Raw genomic sequence first — 10,868 nt, 5'->3', positions numbered from 1 at the left:
TTGTGTTGTATTGTATTGGTATGTTGAGGTGCCTCCTTCGTGGAGTGGAACCACTGCTGCTGTGCGCCAGTGTACAGGTACATATCCTGTAGTCAGGCTAGTGTTACATAACACTTCTATATGTGTGTTTAGCTCCTGTCAGAGTTTATGTAGCATGCAACTGGGGATACCATCGGGTCCCATTCATGTTGTGTATTCTGCTGTCCTGAGGGTGGCTCTCACCTGGACATCTGTGATGACAGGGAGGTTACAGTCAGCTGGGATAACTATGTCTTATTTTGGGGGAGAGGGCGGGGTGACACCTGCACTGAACCTATCTGCCACAATGTTGTCGATATCTGTGGTGTCAGTGAAATATTTGTTGTTGTGTACTAACTATGGGCATAGAGGATGGATCCTGACCAGGTTGCTAACATAACTGAAGAAGGCCTTCTGGTTATCTGTAGTGTCCCTCTTGATTTCCCTTTCAAAGTTGCCAATGGATTTTGTATGATGGAAAATACATCCTTACTAGTGCTGCTCAGACATGCCCTCCCTTTATGGAATTATGCTCTGTCTTGCAGTAGCTTCCATCTTCTGTAATACAATCTGTCTATGGCTGGGGTCCACCAGACAGGATGCTGTCCCTTTGTGGAGAGTGTCTTGGTCATATATGGGATTGCACGAGCCATGCATTCTCGGAGATGTCTGTAGAAAGCAATTGTGTAGGGGTCAGCATTGTGGGTTGTATCTGCCACTGGCCCAGTGGGCTGAAAGGATACCATGTCACTGTTACAAAGTGTAAAGTTTGTATCTGTAATGTTATGCACTATAGTCGTTTGTGCTGGTGGTGGAGGTGGGATATGTATATCCAGGGCAATCAGTGTGTGGTCAGCTCACAGTAGTTGATGATGTAAGCCATACAGTACCTAGATACAAACCCCCAGAGTGAGGAGGTGCTCTTGACCTGAATCAATGTTCTGACTGCTGAGGTTTGGTAGTATGTCGTATGGAGTGTGCCAGGTACTGTTGCACAGTTGCTGGCTGAGCACTGATACCTGGCCATCTACATGTGTATCCACCAATAGACAGATAGATGCTACATATGTGAGATATGTTGTATCATAACAGTCGAGTAGCATGTGTAGTATGTGTGCCAAATTCTGCTGACATATATTGCTGATACCAGGTTATTTTCTTTCTCAGGTACATGGCCCACCTGAATCCCACCTACTCCACAGCTGAGGATGAGAAGATACACCAGAGGCTGGTGCGGATTATGCAATACTCTTTTCCGCACCAGCCAGAATCAGCAGGAGAGGGCTGCACTGTGGCAAGACCTTGTCCGCCGGGTAAATGACATAGGCACGCATAATAGGACATATGAGCAGGTACAACATCACTGCAGTGATTTAATCAGACATGTCCGCCAGCGGCCAGATATCCACAGGCAACAGGTCGCCACAGGTGGTGGGGTGGCTACACATCCCCCACTCACCAGAATGGAGGGACTACTCATGAGTGTAGTGGCTCCAGTCCGCCAGCAACAACAACAGCAGCAGACATGCATTATGATGGAGGCTGGAGCCACGCAGCAGCAAGACAGTGAACGTGCAGGTAATATGCCATATGTATAGTTGGCTGTTGTGTACACTGGTAGTTAATGCATGTGAGGTGTGTCCTTGGTTTGTAGCTGTCATCATAGTATTTAATGTGCAAGTGTGATATCCTCAATATTAGCAGCTGACCTGTGAAAGGCGACTGTTGTACTACTGACCTGTATCATACTCAGTAACAATGGCACAGTTGTGCCCACTGACATTAGTTTCTTCACGTCTGCAGGACCCTCTGGTATAACAGCAATGCAGCCTAACCATACTGGTGAGTGTGTATTAACAATTCCTGTAATAGTGTTGATAGTAATAGTACTATTTGGCTCACTTAGTAGTGCTCTTTGTATGCACGTAGGTGTGTCTGTGTCTGTGTGTTGCTATCACGCATACTGAGTACTGCACAATTGTGTGAAACTGTGTGCATGTGTGCATGTGTGCACGTGTGCATGTGTGCACCTGTGCATGTGTGCACCTGTGCATGTGTGCACGTGTGCACGTGTGCACATGTGCACATGTGTGCATGTGTGCACCTGTGCATGTGTGCATGTGTGCACCTGTGCATGTGTGCATGTGTGCATCACTGGTAATGTGTAGACATTGTAAACTGTGTTTCCTGTTTCCCTCCCACAGGTTCTGTTGCTGCTCTGGTGTCATGTAGCAGGGAACATGAATCAGGTACCGTGGGTACTGATAATGATGACATCTGTGTAATGGCACAGGAAAGTATGCCAGGGTCCGCCATTGGTCAGCCAATTGACAGTACACAGCTGTCGACCCCATCAATGATCACAGTTATCCTGCCAATACACCCTTTGTCACCAATGTCCCTAGGTGATGGACAGCATACAGTGGGCATTGACCAGGGTCATGTGGTATCTGTGGCACATGCCTCCCCACACAGCAGCCATGGGCATGGCCCAGAGATGGTACCACACAGACAGATGTCCAGGGGTTCTCGTGGGAGCATCCGTGGGCATACTGCCCCTGTCAGACGTGCCCACAGAGGTCTTACAACCTCAGCTATGTTTCGGGCTGTCATGCAGGCACAGTCACGTATGGAACGGTACACCAGACAGGGTCTGAGGGAGCTGACAGCATGTTGCACAGCCATGACTGACAGTATGCGTGACATTGCGGCTGCCATCCGTGATTTCACCGATGTCATAGACAGACGTTGTGGGGACATATTAGACCGTTCCACAACTACATGTCCATGAGCCAGGGCGATGGTGGGCGGTTGAGGCGTCGGCGTGGCGTATGCCAGCAACAGCAGCAGCTGGCAGTCGCTATGACGACAGCAGGGCCACGGCCCCATAGTGCCAGCAGCAGCCCCAGCAATGCTGGGTCTGTGCTGTCATCAGACCGCCCCAGGAGACCACGTGCACGTGGCTCTGGCCAGGCCCAACAGGGATCTGTGTCCAATCAACGAACACCTGCTTCTGATGACAGTACCCAGTCTGGGTTGGTACCGGATACGGTCCGTAGCACCCCTGCAAGGCACAGGTACTGTGTCCATGGCCAGAGACACTGATCTGTATGACCTGGCAGGTACAGTCTGTGGCTGTCCACAAACACCAGTATATGGCAGCCATGAGGTGGAACTGTGTGCATCCATACACACATGCGAATTGACAACACCTAGGGCTACCGCATACACGCACACACTGCATCAACATTGCCCCACCTTCTACTGCTGTCCCTCACCAACACACATACACATACATGTCAATTGGTGGTATCGGTGGCTGACTCAGGCATACCAAGTTCACACCCTGTGCATATGATGAAACTGTGCCACCTCCTGCAATCTGTAACAACTGTGCAGGTACAGGTTAACATGTTGCTGATGCACAGGGTGACCACATAGATGTGTAGTAATAGTATCATGTTGTTAACAGTACTGTGTGCTGAATTAATTGTGGGTATATCACAGTATGCCTGATGCAGTAAGTGTGTGATTGTCATGTCCTGTTGTCTACACCCATGGTAAGTACCATAGTGTATCATCAGCACATGTTGGCATACTGGTGGTAATGATGTCAACAGAAGGCTACATACATAGGTAGCACAGGGGATAAGGTAATGAATGTAGTAATACACAATGATGGACATGTAAATTGCAAGTGGCATGTTGCCCACACTGGACTCTGCAATGCATATGTTTGAGGGGATCTACCTTAGTAGATCGACAAGTTAATAAAGCGAAAACGAATTCACCGACACCAGAAGATCGCAAATCACTTCACCGACGCCAGAAGATCGACAGTGCACAAACACGACATCGCATACACCCGACACATCATACCAACAAACAAAACAAATCCCCTATCCAAAACCCACACACACAACACAAGCACACCAAAATCCTTACATACGAACACTAACCCATACATACACAACTATCTACAACCCTAACCCAATCCCTTACCCTAAGGTCCACTATCGCACACACCTAACCCGGCCCCTAACCCTAACTCACTTATCCCACCCCTACCCCTACAGACCACCAACATCGACACTTACCTTACTCGCACCTTACCTAACCCGCGCCTAACCCTAACTCACTTATCCCACCCCTACCCCTACAGACCACCAACATCGCACACTTACCTTACTCGCAACCTTACCTAACCTGGCCCTCCTAACCCTAACTCACTTATCCCACCCCTACCCCTACACACCGTCAACATCGCACACTTACCTTACTCGCACCCTATCGTCCGTCACTACCGCATACTTACACATCCTTTCCCCATCGCAGTGTTCTCAGCGTCGGTGTCTTCCTCCATCGGTCTTCTGCCTTGTCGATCTTCTGGCGTCGGTGAAGTGATTTGCGATCTTCTGGCGTCGGTGAATTCGCGCTTATAACTTGTCGATCTACTAAGGTAGATCCGTTTGAGGATGTTGATATGTGTGCAGTACTACACGACTGGTACAGGACACACAGGAGCATCCTAGCACTGCATGCTCACATCTCATACCATGCTAGACAGCCCTAACACACATAACTAACTGTCACAGGAGGGAGAGTCCCCATATATGTCAGGGATACTGTGGTGGCAGGCCAGGTAGCATACATCCTACTAAGTATGGAACCACTGACTGAAGGCTCAGTGTCTGTTATTTGACATGTGTATTACTGCAGGTATGAGCACATGGGTTTCCATCCAGTTATTGTACATCCTGACAGTACATGGTCTGTACACTTGTGCACTGAGACTGGACCCTAGCCATCTGACCCGTATGTCCATGTACATGTGCATAGTGCCTGCATATTTGCAGTGTTACCTACTGGAACTGGTACAGCTTGTTTGTTGTACAATGGACTACATGCAGCCCTGTTTACTGTAGCTTTGTTTGCATGCATGTTTGCTTGCAATTACCCTGGAATACTGATCACACCTGCAATGCATAGTTATAGAGCTTCTGTGGACTCCTAGTGCCATCTGCATAGCTTACTATATGCATGTCCATGTCCCACTTGACAGGATGTCACTGTTTGTCCTGTTCACATGTACATTGCCCGTGACACAGTGCATATGACTTACCTGGCATGTGTCCATGTGAGCAGTCATATATGCTACTGCTAACTAATCACAGGCACTACACCTTCACATATTCATCTTCTGTTGAACTACCTGCTTCGCTAGGGACGGCCTGCACCTGTCACCCCTGGGCTTTCAGATATTGGCAAAGGCTCTTGCTACCCCCATAGTGCCTATGTTAGGCAAGGCTCAAATGACAAACCCACCTTCATAGGTATCACAAGGGATAAGAAACTAAGAGTAATGCTACCCAACGCCAGAAGTCTAAACCTCCAGATGCATGCACCCAAAACACTCCTTGGCATGGAGAACATCGATATCTGTGCAGTAACAGATGCCTGGTTCAGGGCTACTGAGAGCACACCAGCACTACCAGGTTTAACCTGATTGATTTCTTTGAAACAGTCACCAAGGCCATTGACGAGGGGAAGGTGGTTCACACAGCCTACCTGGACCTCGCAAAGGCCTTCACAACAATACTCCACTTGGGCATTCTAGAGAAGCTCACCAGCTTAAACATAAGCCCCTATGTCACTAGATGGATTGCACAGTGGCTCAAGGACAGAACCCACATGGTTAGAATTGCTGGAGTCATGCCAGACTCCAAACCAGTTACGAGTTGTGTCCCACAAGGCTCAGTCCTGGGACCTCTCTTGTTTGGTATATATTTATTGGCGGTACAGGCCAACACGGACGGACTGTGGCTGACCAAATATGCAGATGACTGCGAACTGGCCACCATAATCGACTCTCCAGCCGACCCAAGCATCTTCTAAAGGGGCATCATAGAAACAGACAACTTGTGCCAGAGCCATGGCCTTCAGCTGAACAGTGTTTAGAAAGGGGAATGTGCATCCTGTAGTCTGTTCACCTAGTTGCCAAAAGGGACATTGTCCTCACACACACTAACCTCCCCTCAGCCAAAAAACACACACTTGCCATTTGCAGGATTCAAACCCCTATCTGACTATGTTATGACACTCGAGACGGACACATTAGCAGAGTGTGCTATTTGCATTACTGGGAGGTTTCCCTTCTCTTGCTGTACTTATAGGGTGCTGACATCATCAGTGTTTAGAAAGGGAAATGTGCATCCTGTAGTCTGTTCTCCTAGTTGCCAAAAGGGACATTTCCCTCACACACAATTGCACACACACTAACCCCCCTCAGACAAACACACACACTTGCCATTTGCAGGATTCAAACCCCTACCTAACTATATTATATGACACTTGAGACGGACACATTAGCAGAGCGCGCTATTTGCATTACTGGGAGGTTTTCCTTCTCTTGCTTTACTTATAGGGTGCTGACATCATCAGTGTTTAGAAAGGGAAATGTGCATCCTGTAGTCTGTTCACCTAGTTGCCAAAAGGGACTTTGTCCTCACACACACTAGCCCCCCTCAACCCCTATCTGACTATGTTATGACACTCAAGACGGACACATTAGCAGAGTGTGCTATTCGCATTACTGGGAGGTTTCCCTTCTCTTGCTGTACTTACAGGGTGCGGACATCATCAGTGTTTAGAAAGGGAAATGTGCATCCTGTAGTCTGTTCACCTAGTTGCCAAAAGGGACATTGTCCTCACACACACTAGCCCCCCTCAGCCAAAAACACACACTTGCCATTTGCAGGATTCAAACCCCTATCTGACTATGTTATGACACTCGAGATGGACACATTAGCAGAGTGTGCTATTCGCATTACTGGGAGGTTTCCTTCTCTTGCTGTACTTATAGGGTGCTGACATCATCAGTGTTTAGAAAGGGGAATGTGCATCCTGTAGTCTGTTCTCCTAGTTGCCAAAAGGGACATTTCCCTCACACACACTAACCCCCCTCAGACAAACACACTTGCCATTCGCAGGATTCAAACCCCTACCTAACTATGTTATGACACTTGAGATGGACACATTAGCAGAGCGCGCTATTCACATTACTGGGAGGTTTCTCTTCTCCTGCTGTACTTATAGAGTGCTGACATCATTGGTGTTTAGAAAGGGGAATGTGCATCCTGTAGTGTGTTTTCCCAGTTGCCAAAAGGGACATTTCTCTCCCACAGACTTACACACACACCAACCCCACTCACACACACACACACACACACACACTGAGCATTTGCAGGATTCAAACCCCTACCTAACTATGTTATGACACTTGTGACGAACACATTAGCAGAGCGTGCTATTCGCATTACTGGGAGGTTTCCCTTCTCCTGCTATACTTATAGAGTGCTGACATCATCGGTGTTTAGAAAGGGGAATGTGCATCCTGTAGTGTGTTTTTCTAGTTGCCAATAGGGACATTTCTCTCCTACAGACTTACACACACACCAACCCCACTCACACAATGAGCATTTGCAGGATTCAACCCCCTACCTAACTATGTTATGACACTTGTGACGGACGCATTAGCAGAGCACGCTATTCGCATTACTGGGAAGTTTCTTTTCTCCTGCTGTACTTATAGGGTGCTGACATCATCGGTGTTTAGAAAGGGGAATGTGCATCCTGTGGGGAGGCAGACACCAAGCACACTCTGGCTTAGCTGTCATTCCCTAGGGCAAACAGTCTAGTGTTGACCTCTACACCCATATGTTTAATTGTCAAATGCACATTATTTGTTGCTGGTAGACTGTTTGCACATCTTTATTGCCATAGCATTCCCTGTTTGTATGAACAACTTGTGCATCTGTGGAAGATGTTTGCATATGGGAGGGATCCACTATATCACGTATGTCTCTGTAGTCATTTAACTGTGTGCACTGGGCAGACTGCTGTAATGTGGTTGGTTCCTGGAATAACACATAAAAATACCAGATATGTGTGTCCAACTGCTAAACTGAGATTTGGCCTAAGTGTGTGAGCATGCCCAGTTCAGCCTTCCCATGGCATGTTGTCTGACATATGTCTCATTTATCAAAGTGTGTGAGCATGCCCAGTGTGAGCATTCCATATGTTGGACTCTGCAGCCCACCACATTTGTGGATGAGTGTGAACTTCAACAAATATCACCCGCTTATGGTTGTGTGTTGTGTGTCATGTTGTGTAGTTACTGTACAACTGCTTTGTGTGTGAACACAACAGGATTATACTGTGCCTGCAGTGTTTGCATGGGATACTTTGCATACAGTTGTCAACATCCTTTCACACTGACCTAACACTGTAGTACTGTATAGTGTACTGATAGTACTTTGACTGTGGTGGACAGTATCCTGGGCTTTAGTGCTATCACTGCTTTACACTTCGATAGTGAGCACAACAGCCTGGTTAGGGGCCAGTTGTGTACATCTGACCATGTTGCATTCTGTTCAGATATGAACTACTTAAACCAGGCTTGTCCAACATTGGTAGTGTATTCCACAACATAGGTGTACATTTGCAAACACTAGCAATGTGCCCTAGTCCATGTCTAATGCTAGTTGGCGAGTGTGTTTGTCCTTCAACACACATTGTAACTGGAGTTTGCCATGACATATGTCATGGTTAGTATACTGTGCCTCTGTCTACCTGTGACATGACAGTGATACCCAGGATAAAGCTACCATCTCCCATCCACTCATCAAGATTCCTATTGAGGAAGATTGATAAGTGACTCCATGGGTAGCCTGTACTGGGGGTTCACTCATGGGTGGGGGTGGCTTCTGTGTTATGGATCATGCAGTACAGCTTGTCCTATGTAAGTCAGTGCTGGGGTTCAGGTCTCTCATGTGCATAGCTCACTGCCATTCAGATTGTACAAGGTGCAGCATGTTTATTGATACCAGCAACACATGGCATCTGTGCATGCTCTTTGATACTCCTGGTGAGGTACTGTTGGGGACTTTATGGTTGATGGAGATGTCTGCTGAGGTACATCCCACAGGGGCTATTGTAGTCAATTGTACCACTGATGAAGGATGACTGCAGAGCCACAATGACCTCCCCTTATCTAGATCTGGCAACCTTCATGATTGGGTGGGTATATGGTATGTTTCTGTAAACACTACAGCACATGTTTGTCCACTGCAGGATATCTATCACCTTGTGTCCTCAGGTCTCTCATTACATGTTAACTACATAATGGGTTAACACCTATGTGGTAATTGGTGGGCACTTACTGTATATCCACGGGGGTTGACTAAACACGTTTCTGCAGTTAGCTTGCTGACATGGCTATGGCACCAGTTGTCTGTTTCTATGTGGCCTTTTTGTGGGATGCTTGTGTCAGCTGGTGGATCATATGTGGTGAGCAGTTTGTAGTCCTCTGCAAGCATGTTCGGACACAGTCCTTCCATGTTTGCCTGTACCTATGGGACATATATACCAGACAAGGGAGATCCCAGGACCAAGCCTTGTGGGATGCCAGTTATATCTGGTTTGTAGTCTGACATGGCTGCAGCATGTCTGACCATGTCTGTTCTGTCCTTTGCAACCCCTCTACTTACATAGGGGTTTATATTTAAGCTGGTGAGCTTATCTATAATGAACACGTAGGGTATTGTATAGAAGCCTTTGCAAGGTCCAGCTACGCTGTGTGGACCACATTGCCCTCATCAATGACCTTAATGACTGTTTCAATTGAGTCAAACATGTTTAGGGGCAGGATCTGCACTTAAGAAAGCCACACTGGGTAGGGTCCGGTGTCAGTAGGTCCCCAATATCTTTATGTCTGTGGTACATGCTGATCCTTTCCATAGCTGTGCAGACCGAGCTTCTCAGGATTCTGGGGTAGTAGTTTTCAGTATCCATTCAGGCAACACCTTTGTTGAGAAGGACCACTGTTGTTGTACACTGCTCTTTGGGTACATATTCTGTGGTAAGGCTGACATTGAGCAGTAGTGTGGTTTGGCATTCCATTCATCTTGGAGTCCATGTTGCACTAAGCCCAGGACACCATCTCATACCATTGCTGCTGTGTGTTTTGCTTTGTAGATGTTGGCTGTTACCTCAGCATCTGCAATGTCAGGGGGCCAGCAGTCTGCTGGGATAGATATTCTGCATTCAGGGGGGTGGGGTTTGCACTGCACCTGTCAGGATGTATGTTGGCAATATGTGTGTGTGTGTGTGTGTGTGTTTGTGATATTTGTGTGATTCAGAGCATATCTGTGAATTCCCAACATGGTTCCTACCATCAGTTGTGAAAGCCTTGGAATTATCCTTAGTGTCCTGTACAATTTGTTACTTCATAGGTTCATAGGTTCATACCAGGCTATCCACCCTAGGGCATTTGTTAGCCTAGCCAGAGTGTGTGCGGCTTTTGCCACCCCTTGCTATGTGAATATTATGGCCATTTATGATTTGCTTTGCTGTGCCTCTGTCTGGACATGACACAGTGAAGACCCCCAGTGTAACTCTACATTCATCCATCCACTTGGCAAGATTCCTGCTGAAGAGTGTCAGTGAGGGGCTCTGCCTAACATGGAGTGGGATTCTGGTCCAGGGTGTGGGGAGCCTCTGGATTATGTATCTGTCCCACCAGCACATCCTATTTCATTATTTGTTGAGGTTGACATCTCTCACTTTCACAGCTCCGATGGATTTGAGTTTTCTGGGGTGGAGCATGTCCATTACTCCTGTGTTGGGCATGGCCTTCTACAACAGGCATGCAATGCCTCTGTGTAGGCAGTATGTGACTGCATTCAGCTGGGGTGTCTACAGCCAGGCAGCATATGACATATATTTGAGACCCTTTATCCTCTTGGTGATGTACCTTTGAGGTCTTTCTAACTGCTGCAGGTGTCAGGTAA

Source organism: Protopterus annectens, chromosome 14.part0, assembly GCF_019279795.1.
Source record: "Protopterus annectens isolate FY-2018-M chromosome 14.part0, PAN1.0, whole genome shotgun sequence".
NCBI classification, from domain to species: Eukaryota; Metazoa; Chordata; order Ceratodontiformes; family Protopteridae; genus Protopterus; species Protopterus annectens.
Note: the sequence above shows the minus strand (reverse complement) of the source record.